The 19,711-nt window shown below is 44.3% G+C and overlaps 1 long non-coding RNA gene across 1 annotated transcript in view; it reads right to left on the bottom strand.

The window, feature by feature from the left end:
• Positions 1–865: 865 nt before the first annotated feature.
• The window catches only part of LOC137544169 (uncharacterized), a 32,149-nt gene continuing 13,303 nt past the window's right edge, over positions 866–19,711 (bottom strand). Inside the window, exon 2 of the long non-coding RNA XR_011025756.1 lies at positions 866–1,629. This is a non-coding gene — a long non-coding RNA (uncharacterized lncRNA). The remainder of the gene's footprint in view (positions 1,630–19,711) is intronic.

Raw genomic sequence — 19,711 nt, 5'->3', positions numbered from 1 at the left:
GAGTTGTAACAGTGATAAGCTGCAGAGAGGACAGCTGGAGTATCTGTGTGGGTGTTTGTAAATGTGACATATATATTGTCTCTGCGGCTGCAGTCTAGCTAGAGATACAGGAGAAAAACAAATCAGCTCCAACCAAGTGAGCCCAGCGCCAGTATTTCCCATCTAATGTTATTTGTGCTTATTGCTATATTATATTAATTTCCTTGCGGCGATAGTTATCTACGATCAAAACTCACACAGTGACATGTCATTTCTGTAGCGCACACAGGGTAACCGCAGTGAGCTAGACAAGTTTCAGTGTGTTCTGCTAAGTTATTTCAAATAAATACTGCATGTTTATGACTATATTGTTAGGCTGTATTATTTTCTATTAGCGGAAAGTCTATGCTTTACATGTACATCTGCAGGATCTCAGCTGCGGTAGACCTATTTGGAAACGCCATGCGAACGATGCAGCTGCGCGCTGTTCAGAATAATTTGTATGCCTACAATGTCTTGTTTAAGGTTACAGTTCATTCTAAGGACAGATTTTAGGTGATGCAAGGCTATCCACTGCAGGACCCAGATGCTAAGCTTCTGAAGACATTTTTTTTCCAGTTACTACATTTGGCTTATTGGCAGACACTGCAGGCTGTTACACTGGCAGATCTCAATATGCCTCTGGGCCTGTCATCTGTCAGATTAGTAGGTCGGTGACAGCTGTCTCTGCTCTTTCTACCCACCTCAATCTTATATCCTATTCCTTTGTCCACCTTACATGTTTATTCACCTTCAGATATAACAAAGATGAAAACAATTTGCAGTAATTTCTGTTTTATGATACAATAGTGTCTGCCAAGTCACATTATTTAAAAATGGCCATCCATCTTTGCAAAACGTTTTATTCCAGTACGATGTCACATCGATGGTAAAGTAATACAAACTAAAAGTGGCAAAACCTGTTTTCATAAACCTGCTTTATGCTGTACTTTCTTTAATTGCGTTATATTTTTTTTTTCAGAATAGCAGATGCTTAAGATGTAATCACTGTTCACTAAACCTCATGTAATGCTATGCAGGTTCTAAACAGTACTCCATACAAATCTATAATCTGCATAGCATGATCTAATAGCAACATTAGCTATAACAGCTAGATCGTCAGAGGTGGCCAAAGTACTTTACATGGCAGTTTGCCATATTTTGAATCATTTGTTCTTTTGTGTGACGTGAGAAATTCATCTGGGCTGCCAGCTTCTGTTATATTTTCCAGGTTTCTGACGGTGGCATAGTGGTTAGCGCTCTCGCCTTGTTGCGCTGGGTCTGCGGTTTGAATCCCAGCCTGGCCACTATCTTTTCTAAAAGTTATTTTTTATACACAGGATTTTACATTTGTTGGCTTGGGCAGAGGAGGTGCATAGTGTTCGTTTTCATAGTCTTTGGTCACCTGAGGGACCTCCACTTAAACAGTCTTTTATGGCAGAGAACCTCTTCAAGCCTGTGTTTATTACGGTGGTGTAGTGGTCAGCGCTCTCGCCTTGCAACGCTGGGTCTACGGTTTAAACCTCGGCCAGGTCAACACCTGTAAGGAGCTTGTATGTTCTCCATGTGTCTGAGTGGGTTTCCCCCGGGCACTCCGGTTTCCTCCCACATCTAAAAAAACAACAACATATAGATAATTTAATTGGCTTCCATCTAAATTGGCCCTAGACTATGATACAGGCACTACATGATATAGATATATGACTATGGTAGGGATTAGATTGTGAGCTCCTCTGAGGGGCAATTGGTGACAAGACAATATATACTCTGTTCGGCGCTGCGTAATATGTCGGCATTATATAAATACTTAAATAAATAAATATAGTACCATGGTCCTTTACAAAGTAAGAATCAACCATTTGGTGTGTAATATGGACATTAGTTTCTAAAAAAATAAATAATAAATAACAAATTGAGCAATGCAATCTGTCAAAACAAACAGCAAAGAAAAACACAAAGAATCAAAAAGGAGAGAACCTTGCCCTTGTACATTTACTGATGCTGTCTATGTAAGATCTGATGTGTACATCGTTTGATGGAAACATAATCTCTACAGCTCTTCCACATCATATGTACGTAATGTGACATTCAATAATTCCTGCAGTGGAGAGCATGGGATTTTGAGTATACAGTTATAAAAAAGAATGGTACAGTCTATGAACTAAGATGCACAGATGTCACCATGCCATGGTAAGGCAAGGTTATGGTCCAAGTCTTTGCTACTAAGAAGAGGAAGTACACCATAAAATTTCTAGAGATGTCGCGAACCTCCGATTTTCGGTTCGCGAACCCTGTTCGCAAACCTCCGCGAAAGGTTCGGTTCGCAAAAAAGTTCGCGAACCGCAATAGACTTCAATAGGGAGGCGAACTTTGAAAATTTGAAAAAATTCTATTGGCTGGAAAAATGATAGAAAACATGTTTCAAGGGCTCTAATACCTGGAGGTCCACCCTCCACCCTCCACCCTCCTACCTATTCCCTCCTCCCTCCTACCGGAGGGAGGAGGGTCTCATCTGCCAGTGAATTATACTATTTCAAAAACCAGTTTACATACCATAGCTGGGAATTGAACCCAGGTCTAACTGTGTGGTGGGCAAGCACCCTAACCGCTGTACCACAACAGTACTAACTGAAGCTGGCCTAGCATTTACTATTTATGCTCAATGCAATAGAAACATTAGGTTGCTTAAAGGGAACCTTAACTGAGAGTGATATGGATGTTTCCTGTAAACAATACCAGTTGCCTGGCAGTCCAGCTGATCTCTCTGACTGCAATAGTGGCTGAATCACACCCTGAAACAAGCATGCAGCTAATCCAGTCTGACTTCAGTCAGAGCACCTGATCTGCATGCTTGTTCAGGGGCTGTGGCTAAAAGTATTAGAGACACAGGATCAGCAGGCGATTCAGGCAACTGGTATTATTTTAAAAGGAAAAATCCATATCCTTCTCCGTTTAGGTTCCCTTTAAGGATTTGTAGCATAAAAGCCAACTCACATTGGCTGGGATTTGAACCCGGGTCTCACTGTGTGGTGGGCAAGCACCCTAACCGCTGTACCACAACAGTACTAACTGAAGCTGGCCTAGCATTTACCATTTATGGGAGGAGGGAGGTGGGAGGAGGGAGATGGGAGGAGGGAAGAGGGAGGTGGGAGGTGGAGGGAAGCAGCTGTCCCTTAACTAATTAGTGTAGGCCGACAAGTGAGTGAAATGGCATAAGGACCTTGCTTGGAGGAGGGAGGGGGACGGGCCTCCAGCAGTGAGAGCAGTGTGTTTGGTAATAATGTGACTGCTGACTGTGATGTAGAGGGTCAAAGTTTTGCTCAATAGAGCATTATGGGGCGAATCGAACTTTCGCAAAAGTTCGCCTGGTGCAGGCGAGCGCGAACCCCCAAAATTCGCCTGGAACCGTTCGCCGGCAAACAGTTCGCTACATCTCTACAAATTTCTCAGACATGCCTTTCTTCATTTTGAAGGTAGTTTTGCCAAACAGGTATCTGGATACAGAAGGCCTTGAATCTGAACACCACTAAAGTAACTGAGGGAGGATAAGAGCTCTGATGGTTTCAGCCTACTGTAGGTCAACTACACCAAATGAAATAAAATGTCATGGACCCTCCACCAGGGCCGGGCAGAGGCGAGAGAGGCTCTGGCCTCAGGGCGCAGTGTAGGAAGGGGCACACAACTCACTCAGCTGTCATTCCTCTATTGTGTTTGTAGCAGAGAAAAATAACAAAAAGGGGATACATGGCAGTAAATGCAAGTCAGATAACTAGAGATTAGGGTGTTGGGGGCCCTGGGGCACCTCTTAGTCTAATAGCAATCAGTGTGTGATGGCTGGGGTGGGAGGGATGGAGGGGCGCACTTTGGTGTCCAGGTCCTCCCCTCCACTACACAAATGATGTGTGTGTTGCTATTTAAGAAATGGGAAAATGTACACAGCTGTGAGGAAGGGCCATTTAATGTCACTTGGTGGAATGCAAATCCTCCCATTTTTAACGTTGTGGAATCACTTAAAGAGACACTGAAACGAAAAAAAAATATGATATAGTGAATTGGTTGTGTACTATGAATAATCACTAGAAGATTAGCAGCAAAGAAAATATTCTCATATTTTTATTTTCAGGTATATAGTGTTTTTTCTAACATTGCATAATTCTATAATATGTGCAGATTACACAACATTCAGCATTCAAAATGATTCTTTCAGAGCAGTCTGTGAGCTAATGACCTCTCCTCTGGCAGAGAAAAAGTAAATAGTTAAACAACAGTTGAGATAATAAAAGTCAGATAACAGCCCTCTACACGACTTTGAAAGTCGTAGAGCTTAACGGCTTGTTTGCATAGAGATAACAACTGGAGTTTCTTAACTCTTCCTGTACTGGAAACAATTAGACTGATGTATCTGATCTTAATGTTTTATTTCTTAGCTGTACTACACATACAAATCATAATATCATAATTTTTTTTCCGCTTCAGTGTCTCTTTAATGCTAGGCACGCTGTTACAGAATCTCTATTCTCTAAGGGTTACTTTTCAGACTCACAACTGACACCATATGTTTGCTCTATATGTCAACATAAACAAACAAACACACAATAAAAACCCTTTTACATTAAAGCTGGTCATACACTGGCCCGATTTGCGGCCGTTTCGACAGCAGATTCGATCACTGGGATCGAATCTGCTGCCAATCGTTCGCGCTAAACGCACCTGCCGATCCGATTTCCTCCCGAAATCGGATCGGTCGTGCCGTGCGGAAAAATACCATCGATCGCCCGCGGGTAGGGAGCGCGTCGCTAGCGGCTGCCAATCCGATCAGGTATACATTACCTGACGCTGGCTCCCGGGCATCTTCTCCGCGCCTTCTCCACTCTGTTCCTGCTTCCATCCCAGCGTACATTAACTTCCTGTGTCACTGCAGTGACCAGGAAGTTCAAATAGAGGGCGCTCTATTTGAACTTCCTGGTCACGGAGTGACACAGTGTATGCTGGGATGCGGTGCGGGGTGCAGCGCGGAGAAGAGGACCCGGAGCCAGCTTCAGGTAATGTATAGGGGGGGGGGGGACAGGCAGCAGGAGCAGCTCAACAGATTGTGATCGGTTTCAGGCTGAAACCGATTAACAATCTGTTTGCAGTAAAGGCAGCCATACGATCCCTCTCTGATCAGATTCGATCAGATAGGGATCTTTCAGCTGGTCGATCTAATGCCAAATCAACCAGTGTATGGCTACCTTAAGGCGTTGCATTGTGGTACTCTCCCCCTCTCCTTCTCTGTCACAGTGGCCATTAACCTCTTAGAGATAAGCCACAGTACCTGCTGTATGACGCAATGCGATGGAGTGCTGCCATCAACACAGTTTCTGCAGCACGTTGCCGAACGTTATGAGAGATACCGCACAGCATACGATTGCATTGGAGCCAATGGTACCATAGCAATCTTTATAGATTGTTGCGGTAGAGGTGCGGGGCATGTGTATTCCGGTGAAGTCATGTGACGCACTTCCTGCCTGGCAGTGTGACTGAGGGGTTAGGTGCAAGCAATGTCTGACGCCACTTGCGCACACTTTCAGAGGGCAGGGACATGCAGATTTCCCTGTTGGCGCTATCTGCATGCAATGGTGTGGGGCGATGTTCTACAGTAGGCTCTTTTGCCGTATGCAAATTGCACTGCACCAAGTGTGAAACTAGCCTAAAACTCAACATTACCAGCAACCCAAACACAGTTTTTTTTTTGGGGGGGGGGGGGTTCCCAAACGTCAGACACTTTTAAAGCCTATTTTAATAAATGTAAATTGCTATCAATTAAAAAAAACCTTATCAGCTGAGCAATGGTCTCCTCCCCAAAAATATTATTATGTGGGAGGACCCAATTAGGAGCAGGGTAGTGGATAGTGAAAGTGGGAGAAGACCCTGCGCCAGATCAGGCAATACAAATAATTTGCTGTGTACTACTCCATGTGTGTGTGTGTGCACTGTCCTGATCTGCTGAGGTAAGGAGTTCCATAACGTAGGAGCAGCATGACAGAAGGCTCTGGGACAAAAAGTTTTTAGGTAAACTCTGGGTATGACTAGATTATTAGAACCTGTGGATCTCAGATTGCAGGGATTGCTATGCAGCTGCAACATTTCTTTCATGTATCCAGGGCCCAGATTATGTAGTGATTTAAATGCCAGTAGGCTGATCTTGAATAGAATCCTCCATTTTATAGGTAGCCAGTGAAAAGAGTGCAGGACTAGTGTTATATGGCAGTGATGGGGTTGGTTAGTTAATAGTCTGGCAGCAGTATTCTGTATCAGCTGTAGGCGGTACAAGTCCTTTTTTTGGAAGGCCAGTGTAGAGAGCATTGCAATAGTCCAAGTTGGGATGTAATGAAGGCATGGACTGAGGTTGGCAGATCTTCTGGTGGGAATGAGGTGCTTGATTTTTGCGATGTCCTTCAGGTGAAAATAGGATGATTTCACCAAAGCAGAGATGTGGGTTCTGAAGTTTAAATCCCCATCAATTAGAACTCCCAGGATAGTGTGAGTTTTGGTACAGGAAAGCCTATAGATTCTCCTCAGAGCTGTGTAGATCTGTGCCTACTATTTCCAGTGATGAAGACTGCTTGTGAAGTTGTTTTGTTGTCATTTGCTGCCCTCCAATCAGGAAGACTTCAGTTTTATCTGCATTTAGTCTCAGCCAGTTGTCACTCCTCCATTGCTGTAGTTTGGCTCAACAGGCGTTTATTGTTGGAGTTGGGTCTGTCACACCAGGCTTGAAGGAAAGATATAGTCGGGTGTCGTCAGCATAGCAGTGGTATGTCAAGCAGTGTATTTGGATTAGTTTTCCAAGCTGTAACATGTAAATTGTGAAAAGCAGGGGAGAAAGGATTGAGCCCTGGGGCACCCCATACTTAAGTGGTACAGAGGTGGACAGGAAGAGCCCCCTAGGCACTTTTTGGATTCTGCCAATCAAGAAGGATTGGAACCACCGGAGATTTATGCCCGCAACACTGGGAAAGGGAGAACAATGGTACAGAGGTAGACAGGAAGGACCCCATAGACACTTTTTGAGTTCTGCCACTCAAGAAGGATTAAGGTTCATACACACCTACCAACTAACATCCAAATATCTGCCAAACTGGTCTGTTAAGCCCCATTCACAGGCTCAACAGTGGTCTTTTATGCAGCACAATTGTCAAACCCCTTTTGGTGTGAAACAAGTTGAAACAACTAAAAAAAAAGTATTTTGCTATTGTTCAAAAAGCTGATAAGTCTGATAAGAAGTCAATCCAACAGTTGGATCGACTTCTTATCAGTTTTATCAGCTGTTTGAACAACAGCAAAAGACTTGTTTTAGTTGTTTCAACTTGTTTCACAACAAAAGTTGTATGGGGCTTAACAGACATGTTTGGTAGATAGTTGGACAGATAGTTGGTAGGTGTGTATGAACCTTTAGAACCACTAACGAGATAAACAGAGGAACACCAAGAGCCCCAATAGTGTAGTATGTATTGACAAAAGGGGTAATGACAAAGAGTAATAGTTGTTATACTCACAAACATGGGTCACCAATAGGCAACCACTGTAAAGGCAGGTGGGGAGATTATCCTGACCCCACTCAGGAATAAGAAGTCGCTCTCTGTAGATAGTAGAAAGGGTCGCAACCCTCCACCAAGGGTGGATACAATATTATATAAGAGAGAACAGAGGCGCCTCTGTTCTCTCTTATATAACTTTAGAACCACTGGAGAACTATGCCCGCAACACTGGGAAAGGGAGAACTATGCCCGCAACAATGGGAAAGGGTTGTTAGAGGCCACCATATACTTTTATACATTTTAATAGATTATAATTTAGAGTTGATACAATTCCAAATCTAAAAAGAATAAAAATGAAGGCTTTCTTGATTGATGTTCAATCATTGTTTCAATCAAGCATTGATCAGGAAAGGCGGCTCTATTTTAGATGCATGGGAGAGGTGAGGGATCCAGGAACAGATAAGAGGCTCTTCCCTGTACAGAGAACAATGTGCTGAGAAAATCAGTGGGCATGTACAGGAAATTGGTTTGGAGTAGAATGTGCTGTTGGGGGAAATTACTAAATACTGGTTGACTACTTTTTTTTTTGTTTTTTTGGAAAACTTCCTGCACTTATTCTCCATGTTTCCACCACCTTTTTGGCAACTGCATGATGAAGAAAAGCCTGCAACACATTTATCAAACTCTCTTTTTTTTGGGGAAACTTTTTTTCTGCAGCTTGTGCTTCAACATAATCCAGTAATCAACTCTGCAAGCAATTCATTGACCTCATGCTTGGCGTTTGCCGTTATACATGATATTGCCCACAGGTGTACCATATAAAGACAGGTGTTGTGTTTCTAAATCACGTTCAATAGTCTATCACAGGGACACGTTAAACAATTTAAAGGAACATTTCAACTTTGATGAGTGAGGTGCACCAGAAATAGATTTCAAGTGGTCTAAGTGGTTTGAGTGGTAAACGGTGAACACTTTAGTGTTGTTTGATCAGGAGCGGGGGAATTAGTTTTGCATGAGGCTGCAGCCTACCAAAAAGTGAAAGGGCATATAACAGTATGTAAATGCACTGGATATATTTTTCTTTATTCCATAAAAGTGCAGCTTTACGATCAGCAGAGTAAACGAAATTCCCTTGGACCCATCTTAGTCCGCTTCCTCTGTTTGACCTTTCCTGACACTTCCCACACATCCATTGCCATTGCTGACTTCCTCCCTATTATCCTTCAGCTCTTGAAATACTTGACTCTGTGCAGTCTTGACACAGTTGGCGGTTTTCCAAGACCTGTGCCCAAACATTCTCCTTTTTTAAACAGAGTGTCATGGTTTTTAAACACAGATTTTTCTGTTTATAGTCAGGCATTTCAGGTTTCAGTGGAAAGTCACCAGACTTTTTGCACAGTCCCTCACATTCACAGACTGACCTGTGAAAAAACAGCAACAGCAACAACAACAAAAAATACAATGAATTACAAGGGTTAATCCTATTTTCAGTAATATTTAGAACACAGCTGAGAATCACCTAAGCAATGCATCTTTATTCTATGTGTTATTCTCACTGCAGAAACACATTTTGAAGGACATCTATGTATTCTGGCAGTTTTGTAGCTGTGTACCATTTTCACAATGCAAACTAACAAGTGTAGTACAGCCTGCGGTGACATCACAGCAGCACAGAGCATGTTGTGTGTAATGATAGCACTAACAGGACTCACCAGCTTCTACCCTGCCATCTACATCATCAGCAAATTGCTAGCAACCTGCTAGCAGCAGTCTGTACACTGTTATTGCTTTGGGGGAAATTATAAGAAAAACAGACGTAGCTGGATATTGTAAATAGTAAACGGAAATACACTGATTTCATTTTATTCTTTTCCTTAGTCTTTTCAAGTCTGTTGGTTATATTTACCAAATGCAAAAATATTAAATATAATAATAATGATGCAGATAATAATTGATACTGTCATTTCCTACATCAAGTGTTGTCCACCTTGTCCATCTACATATACGACCCCAAATTATCAATTTCGGGAATGATGTCTGAGCTAAATTTATACTATAGTGACATTCTACCTCTGTGCACCACAAACTCTCTCACCATCTCTGTATTAGAAACTAAAGATTACCCGTGACACCACCTTCTGCCCACTGTAACAAATAGTGGGGCAGCTGCGGCGAACAGCACCGTCACTGCAGCTGCCTCCATCTCCCTGTCTCGGGCGTCTAGCACGCCGAGGACGGGTTTGTCTGCCGCTCATAGGGTCGCATTGACACGTGCGCGAAGAGACGTCTCAGCTGACCTGCGGGTCGGTTGATGTCACGTCATGCGCCCGCCGCCGCTGATTGGCCGGGCGCAGGGGGGGGCGTGCCTCAGGGTCTCCTCGGGCTCTTAAGCCCGGAGGATTCAGTTAGACCTTGTCTGCTGTTCCGATCACTTAGTGTTACTACTCAGACCTTAGACAGATCCGGTGTGCTTTGATCCGGGAGGAAACCGGGGATTTCACACAGTGATAGGATTGTTCATTATACTTTTTATTATCTGTGTATGACTCTGGCTGGTTCTGACTATTCTTACTCTCACTGATTCTGTACCTTTGCCCATCTGATCTTGTTGCCGACTCTGCCTGAATATCGTTCTGCCTCAGTCTTCTGATTCTGTACCTTTGCCCATCTGATCTTGCTGCCGACTCTGCCTGAATATCGTTCTGCCTCTGCCTTCTGTATTTGTACCTTATCTACCTGTCTGTTGCCGAATCGATTAGTCTGACCTCTCTACTCTCACCAGGGAGCCCTTGTCTCTGGTGAGGGGCTCTGTACTGTTAGTACCCACCAGCTCCTCTGGTGAGGTGTTGCTAAACCTATCAGTACTTACTGTTTGCACCAATCACTACACTCAGTGCAATAAAGTGTGACTAAGGTCACGTTAATTCCTTAGTGTTGCTATATTTGGATTATTGGTGATTCTGCAGATCACCATATAATCAGATATAGTATCTGCATTGTTTGGTGATACTGCAGATCACAAAAATAATCTGAACTCTGTATTTGCTGACCCCAATCGTTACACCCACACTTTAAACAAAGTGTTTTTGTTCACAGTTAGTTTTTGAACAAGGGCTAGGTAAGGATAATTTGCTTAATTGGAGACTAATATAAATTATCAAGTTAGTTGTAGGTATATATTTACCATGAAAATATATAATAAAATTCTGACAAAAAGCGAACGGAAATCAATCGGAAATCAGAACGGACATGTTGGTAACAATCGATCTGGCAGTAAATCATCGTGTGTACCAGGCATAATAGTGTTTTAAAATGATATTGTTTGCTTTTCTATTTACTGTGTAAACAAAAAACAACAAGCAATGTGGAGGTCTCCAGATAGCTTTCTGGGCTCCCCCTTCCCCCTTTCCATGTACAAGAGCTAGTAATAAGCAAGTAGAGACACATGAGGGTGGAGGTCTCCTTCAACTCTTCTTATTTGACCATCAGCAGTAGGACGGAATGCCTACCGCCACACAAAGCATTGAGTCCACTCATGATGCAGCTCTGCAGACAAAGCCTCACAGAGAGGGGTACCAGGTAATGAGTGATGAGGATTTATGGTGCTATCCAACCACTCTAATAATGGACTAATAAGATGAGCACCCATATGCCAGATAATCAGTACAGAAATATTTCTAAAATCCATTACAAGATTGTCATAGATGTAAAAGTTAAAAAGAATAAATAAATAAATAAAAAACAGTTGTTATGATATTTTTATTATTTTGGATGTTGCTAGAAGTCTTTGGAGTTTTTCTCAAGAACCTCCATCTTGGTCTGTTGCCTTATTAAAGCTTTCTCTTCTGTCTGTTGTCTTTTGTCTTGCTCAAAGAGATGCTGGGAGAAGCATACATTCATTGCAGTCTTTTCCACTTAACTACTGCACCATCAGCTATATAGTCAAGCTAAGCTGTGAGCTGTTATGACTGACCTACAGAGTGGGGCTTATTTGAACTTTTTGCCACAACTAACATAGGCCAGCATCACCCAATCTAGCATTTAATAAAGACAGAGCAGTCACTGATACAGTGTTTGAAAGTTTCAAGAGGATGTTATTTTCTTAGCATCTCTTCCCACAAGATGGAACACTGCAACCAACATGGAAATGTTCCACACTGCAATCAACAGAAGCGTTTTCAGTGAAGTGGTTCATCAAGACAGGGTTCTCTTTATTTGCCAGGACTGGGCTCCTTTGTAATCATTCTATTATTTATACAATTGTATACCACCATATATACTCACCCTTCATTGAGGTGGTGGCCAAAGAGCTCCATGCCCAACAGTATTGGCCTCAGATCTTTTTGACGAGGAGGCTTTGCCACCCCCACTCACCCAGTGCGGATAGCTATGGGAGCTGGTAAACGGGGTTCAGAGGGACCCTCACATAGGGTTTCCGCAGTAGTGTTAATAAGTCAGATGTCTATTAGGCTGTTGGACTCTGCACTAATACTGTATGTCCAAAGGGCACCACAGGTTACTGCAATATTATTGAATTAACATTTACGGTATCTGCTAGGTGAACATTATACATATGAAAAACTTATAGGTAATATTTTCTAATTACTTATTTTAAAAATAATTTTTAAAAGTATGTTAAAAAATATAAATGCAATTATAATGACTGGATCTGAAATGAATAAAGGCACAAGCATGGTCGAATATTTTTTACTTAGCACATTTTGTATTTTGCATTTATTGCAAAAGTAGATTTGAGACATCTTCCTTAGGAACCAGCCAACTAACACTTGACCAACACATGTTTATGTACATGAGCCATGGGCTGTGTATTACAGAGCTCGTGTAAATCTATGTCTGGAAAAAGTCCCGAGCATAAATTTACTAAACCATATCAGGCAGTGAGTAGCCGTGGAGGTAGATAGGGAATTCATTATGTTTCTAGCCATGGAAAGGTTGCGCTCAACGATTGCTGCGATGATCGCCAGCTAATATGCTGCTATTTCTGTTTATAAAAACAGGCAGAGATGTCTTGTAAACATTTCTTCTGACATTTTTTTATAGCAGAAAATGTTTATAAAACATCCCTGAAAATCCTTTCTGTACTTTTTGTTGTTGTTTTTCTTTAAATAGCAGCAAGCTGCGCCACATCTCATCAAAACTTGTTGCCTACTCTATCCTAATTGGACCATCAAGGAGCAGAATAGGCCTCTGATTCCTGACCTATATCAGTTGACACAGTTTTTAAGGTTGGGAGATGTCATGCAAAAGTGGGGAAAAAAAAGTCCCTCCTTTTGCAAAGCACGCTTGTTCCAACGTTAAGAAAAAGGGGCTCTTTCCAACCTCCAGTCCCAGTAAGTGGTGGAGGTACTGGCATTAAAAAGCTTATGGTGTTATCTGGTCTATTCCTTTAGAAAGGTATGATGACATAGCCACCCCCACTCATGTAAATTGGTAAAATTGTCTTTTACAAGATCCCATACCTATTTACTCCAAAGTGCAACTGGTGAATGAGGAGCCTCAAAGAAAAACAAAAAAGACCATGCTATAACGCAAAAATAATCAAAATATTCACAAATCAGAGTTACCAATATGCAACCAATGATAAAGCAAAATAGATTACATTAACCCAACCCCACTTGGCTGGCTGAGAGCCCTTTGAGTATCTGTAAGGGAAGGTTGAACTCCAAAAAGCTTAATTATGGAAAAGATGTAATCATAAAAATCTAACCATCCCCCATAGCTCATAAAACCCCCCACACAAAAATCATAAAATAATTAAAAAATTAAAATGTGAGTAATGATATTGGCTTACCTCCAGTGAGGACCCTGTTTTTTAAGGCCACGAAAATATGGTATAGAAGATGCAATCAAATTACTTCTACTCAATAAAGTTATGTGGCCTAATAAGCCATCATTATGTCATCATTATGGGGAAGGCCAACACCTTTACTCCTTTTAGCATTTTTTTTCTTTTGGAGTTCCTACAACTTTGTCTATCTACTTATATACCATATTATAAAATGACATGTCCATCACTTTATCCTAGTGTCTGATCTTAATGCTTAGAGTCTTTAAATTAAGCTGTTCAAGGACTTTGATTACAATAGCTGTGTTATCTATCCAGGATAACACAACATTACTCATTGCATTTACCAGTTAAGGGCCCATTTCCACTGGGAGCCGTAGCTGTTTCCGATTCCGCCGCGGCTCCCGTTCTGCTGCATGGCTGCAGCCTGGATCGGTAGCGACACCATGCACAGTGAAGGCATTTGGCTGCAAGCTGCAGAAATCTGCACAAAGGCGGCCTTTGGGGGAAGGGGGGGGCAAGTTGGGCGATTGCCCCAGGCGCCCCACTTGAAGAGGGCCCCACATGTAATGCCCGCCATATAGGGTTGCCATGCAGCTGGTAAATCATACACAAACGACATGACACCGGCATTATATTTTTACCAGCAACTCATTTGTCGGCCAATTTCCCTGCTGAGCAGCTGACTCGGGGACCCCTACCTCTCTTCCTAGATTGGCTTGCCACTGGGTCAATTTCATCCATTCAGGAGAGAGTGTTGCCCCAACCCCTGGCTGTTTGGATATCACGCAGACTGGTGGGGACTGGGTTAGGAGGGGGATTTGAAAAGTTGTATTGCCCGTTAGCAGTGTGTGCTGTACACATCCTTGCAGGCTCTAGCCAGGAAGGGAGAATACAGAGACGCGCTATCAGCGCTATCAGCACAGCCAGAACGTGATTAATGTGCTGCTTCTGTGTGAGCTGGAATGTGTAGGAGAAGACCGATCTGCCATCATTTCTGCCTACACTGTGCGAATGACAGCTCTGACCCAATTCAGCCCCCCAGGCAGCAGCCACCAGCAGTGGGACTTGTCTCAGGTAGCAGAGTGGACACAGGTGTGTGTGTGTATCTGTGTGTGTGTGTGTGCTTGTGTGTGTACCTGCGCAGTAGAGCAGACCCGACGGAGATCGGCTATTTCCGCCTATCTCCTCGCGGAGATCCACAACTGCACCCCCGCTGGAGCCAGGAGAGGTAAATAAAGCAGCGCTTGTCAGGCTTGTCGAGGGAGGATTTCGGGACTCTTTGGGGGAGCCAGCGCTGGACTGCCTGCAGCTACAGGAGTGGGGACCCTGAGGCTTCCCCCTCCTGCGGTGAGTACCCCCCAGGGGAACTTTTTTTTGTTACAGGCTCTCTTTAACGTGCTCATTAATGATACAATTCTACAGCCGATCGTTTCCGTGGTAATCAGGTAGAAATGATCGATCATACCCATTAATGGCAGAATTCCCACCAGCCAATTTGATGGGATCAATCTGAAAAACTTTGATTCTGTTAATCTGATCTACTTTGCTACCACTTATTCGGTTATTAATGGGGCAGGACCGATTGCATCCGATCGATTACTGCAGTGATTGGAAATGATCTTTTTGTCATGGAATTGTATCATTAATGGTCACCTTTAAAGTGTACCTGTAGGAAAGAAGTGCCCCTAGGGGGAACTTACCTCAGGAGGGGAAAGCCTCTGGATATTAAAGAGGCTTTCCCCATCCTGCGCAGTAGAGGGAATTCAGCGCTGGGACCCACCAAGATCTCCTTGTTGGCGTGTGCACATGTGCACTAGCAGCTTCCCACTCAGACTTTGGCAGAAATAGCGCCTCACACCTGCTCAGTAGAACAGACCTGATCGTGCTCGGCTATTGTCACCGGAGCCAAAGTGAAAAGCTGCTACAGTGCGCAGCAGCAACACAGTATCAGGCTCGCCGAGGAGGATGGAGGAAGCCTCGTTATGATTCAGAGGCTTCCCCTTTCCGAGGTAAGTACCCCCCAAGGGCACTTTTTTCCTTACAGGTGTTCTTTAAACTATTTAACACTTGTTTTTTTTCTGTGCTGTTTTTGAAAGAGGGCAGTAACAAACCCCGAGCTGGGAATTGGTGCTAGGCTGGTTGGGAAGCAAGGAATGGGTTCTAAGCTGAATGAGGAGCTAGGGATGGGTACAAGGCTGGTTGAGGAGTTGGGGATGGGAGCTAGGTTGGCTGGGGAGCATGACTGGATAGAAATCCAAACTTTGGTCTCCCCATTCAGCCTAGCACCCATCCCAGGCCAGCCTAGAACCCATCAGTTGGTTAAAGGCCACTAAACCAATATTAGAATAATTGCAATACGTAATGTGATCAAACGGCGAATGGCAGAACCATTGGCCGTTTGATTACATTATGTATTGTAATTGTTCCTATATTGGTTGGCTTAGTGGCCTTTAACAAATTTTTAAACAATAATAAGGCATACTGCATTAGAGGTGGATAAGCCTGTGAGCATGGTGGTATGGTATATGGCCTACACTTATGGCTCTAGGCCCTGCATATGACACTCGCCCCAGGCCCTGCGTGCTTTAAGGCTGCCTCTGATCTGCACCATGCTGTCCAGATTCACACTGAAGTGCGATCTAGACCACAAGCCACTATAAAGCTAGTCAGCGTTAGCAAGCTTGCAAGCAGCTTGAAAGTGGTGAAATGCTGTGAATCTGAATGTAGTGGAAGCGGACCTTAAGATGAATGATTGTGAAGACTGGAGAATTATTTTTAAAGAATTTGACTACAAGCAGAGCCATGCTTTGTTATTCACGTGCAGTATTGTTAAATTGATCATTGAAGCAAACGCACTTGAGGTAGGCGGCTTATAGATTCCTTAAATACACTCGAATGTCATCTTAGCTCAGAAATATCTACTTCAGGTGCCCTGTGAGTGGGACACAAACTAAACAAGGCTACCTCATGTGATAAAGAGGAAAATGGATCTGATCTTCAGTTGCAGAAAAGTGTTCTGTACAGTAAAGGATGGGAAAACTATAAATTATCTTCCAGAGAAAAATTGTTCTGGGCATTAAGAGAAAATCCTTTAAGACATCACTGGAGCAAAATGTAAAGTGCTACTTAGTCTTCCAAAAACAAATAACACTGTAGATCTAGGGAAACCACTCTCAAGTGGAGGTTTTTTTTCTTCCACTACTAAAACAACATTGATTACTCTTACTGAACTGGAAAAAATACACAAAACTTTCTTGGATTGAAATGTTAATTTATACATCCTCTATTGTGTTCTCCTCTTCAATGATCCAGTGACACGCCTAGATATCTGCAGTCTGCAGATATAAATAACTGACACATTTCTCTTTAATTGTATTTTTAAACAGCTACTAATAAAGAGTGCTGTGGTGTGAGCAGAGCAATTTTGTATTTAGCACTCTGTCCCACATTCTGTGCTTCTTTAACCACTTGAGGACCGCCCCCAGCCGATGGGCGGCGGCAAAGACCGGGCCCAAACGACCGCAATACGCCCATCGGCGGGGGCGGCATCAGCGGTGGCTGTGCGGCGATCGCGTCATCAATGACGCGATCGCCGCCGGCAATAGGCTCCGCCCACTCTGCACGGAAACCCGCCGGCCAATTAGCAGCGCCGGCGGGTTTCAAATGCGGCGATCCGGCCAATCAGAGGAGTATAATACACTTTGTTATTGTAACAAAGTGTATTATACTGGCTGCCTCCTCCGCTGATGGTCACTCGTCGTGCGACCATCAGGGAGGACAGGGAGGCAGCCCACAGATGAGTAAAAAAAAACACACTTTGCCCCACACAGACCCCCCGATCGCCCACCCCAGCCCTCAGAACCCCCCTGACCACCCCAGCACACCAGCATCTGCACCCCACCACCCACCTAAAAACCCATCAATCACTCCCTGTCACTATCTAGGGACGCTATCCCCTAGGTTAGGTCCCTAACTGCCTCCTAGGGTCCCCTGATCACCCCCCCTACCCTCAGATCCCCCCCAGACCCCCCTCCCAGACCACCCCCCTGTATGCTGTATACAGCTATATAGCTGTCTTACCCACTGATCACCTGTCTATCACCCATCTATCACCTGTCTATCACCCCTTGTCACCACCACCCATCAGCGCAGACCCTAAACTGTCCCTTGGGGGCACCTGATCACCCACCCAGACCCTCAGATTGCCCTCAGACCCCCCCCCCCTCCTGATAACCTCCCCAGTGCATTGTTTACATCTATTCTCCCCTGTAATCCCTCACTGATCTCCTATCGTCACCCCCTGTGTCTGCCACCCACCAGATCAGGACCCAGTCTGCCCCGTGCGGGCACCTAATCAACCCCCCACACCCTTAGATCGCCCTCAGCCCCCCCCCCCCCAATCACCTTCCCAGTGCATTGTATTTGATTGTGCTGCAATTGTATTTGATTGTGCTGACATTCAATTTCATTGTGCTGACATTCAATTTTATTGTGCTGTAATTGTATTTGATTGTCCCGTGATTTTTTTTGATTGTCCCGTGATTGCCCTGTGATTGCCCTTTGATTGGCCTGTGATCGTCTTTGATTGTCCCGTGATCGGCTTTGATTGTCCCGTGATCGGCTTTGATTGTCCCGTGATCGGCTTTGATTGCCCTGTGATTGCCCTGTGATTGGCCTGTGATCGGCTTTGATTGTGTCGTGATTGGTTTGATTGCCCTGTGATTGGCCTGTGATTGGCCTGTGATTTGCTTTGATTGGCCTGTGATCGGCTTTGATTGTGTCGTGATTGGTTTGATTGCCCTGTGATTGACTTTGATTGTCCCGGGAATTGAGTGCCCTGTGATTGGCCTGCGATTGCCCTGTGATTGCCTTTGATTGTCCTGTGATTGTTTCTGATTGCCTCCGATTCCCCACTCGCCACCACCCCCCTGTCACTATCCAAGTGATCTAAAAACAGTGAAAACTGTCACTTTTTTAGTATCACTAGTGTTAGCAGTTAGGCCAGTTAGCTAGGCCCCTTTGTAAGTGTCAGTTAGTGCTCAGCCCACTGCACCACAGTCACTAATTAGCGTCATCACTGTTGCTAATCAACATTGGTACTATATAGTATCTGTAAGTGATCATTACTGATCGCAGTCAGATCTATTAGGGTCACTAGGATCCACACAAAAAAACGCAGTGTTTGCCCGATCAGGCCTGATCGTTCGCCTGCACTTGCGTTCAGCCCGCCCCACCGCAGTGACAGAATTTTTTTTCTGATCACTGCAAAAAACACTGTACAATAGCTGTGGCACTGTAAACCTCAGTTTTGATTTATTTTTTTTATCAAAACTCAGTGAGCACAGCTTTCTACCTCTCAAATACTCCCTTTTGCTAGGTAGGTGCTCTTTTTTCTGCGTAGTCTCAGAGGAATACCCCCTAAATTTAGCAGCCCACCATGGCAAGAAAGGGGTATTCCGATGATGAGGTTCTCAGGTACATGGCCCAGTCGGATGAGGACGATTGGGACGCCTCATTCGACGAATCTTCCGGGTCAGAGTTTGAACCTGAATTGAGCAGTGGCTCACTGACCGATAGTGATGACGAGGTTGAGGTCCCGGCTAAAGCCAGGCGTACCACACCCCATGTTGTTGGACCGCAGGTGGCGCAGGATCAGCCTCAAGGGCAGCAAAGTGGTGCTCGTGCTGGTCTGAGATTTCATGGTGGGGCAGGCACCAGCAGCACAACATCTCCTGGACCTAGCACCAGTACTTCCGTAGACCCTGGTGAAGTGGCGAGCACCAGCATGGAAGTTGAAACTGGTTCGGTGGCACGTGCAGTAAGATCCCAGTCGCAGCCACCAAGAAGACGGGCCCGTACTACCCCTAATTTACCAGAGGTGCTGGCAAACCCAAATTGGCAATCCCCTGATTCCGCCGCACCCGTACTTCCCCCTTTCACCGCCCAGTCTGGAGTCCAGGTGGAGACAGATAATCTAGGATCGGCCCTAGACTTTTTCTATCTGTTCTTCACCCAGGATCTCTTGGACTTAATTGTGGCAGAGACCAACCGTAAGGCCACACAATATATAACCGCCAATCCGGAAAAGTACCTTGCCCAGCCTTTTCGGTGGAAACCAGTCCAAGTTTCCGAAATGAAATTTTTTTTGGGCCTTCTCCTTCACACGGGACTAGTAAAGCAGAATGTGTTGCGGTCTTATTGGTCTACGGACCCAGCACATCATGTTCCCCTGTACTCTGCTGCCATGTCCAGGACACGATTTGAGAACATCCTGCTCTTCCTGCACTTCAATGACAACGAAACCTGTCATCGAAGTGACCACCCTGCTTTTGACCGGCTCCACAAAATTCGACCCCTCATAGAC

This window comes from Hyperolius riggenbachi, chromosome 2 (assembly GCF_040937935.1).
Source record: "Hyperolius riggenbachi isolate aHypRig1 chromosome 2, aHypRig1.pri, whole genome shotgun sequence".
NCBI classification, from domain to species: domain Eukaryota; kingdom Metazoa; phylum Chordata; class Amphibia; order Anura; family Hyperoliidae; genus Hyperolius; species Hyperolius riggenbachi.
The sequence above is the reverse complement of the archived record's forward strand: the minus strand, read 5'-3'. Positions and strand labels throughout refer to the sequence as shown.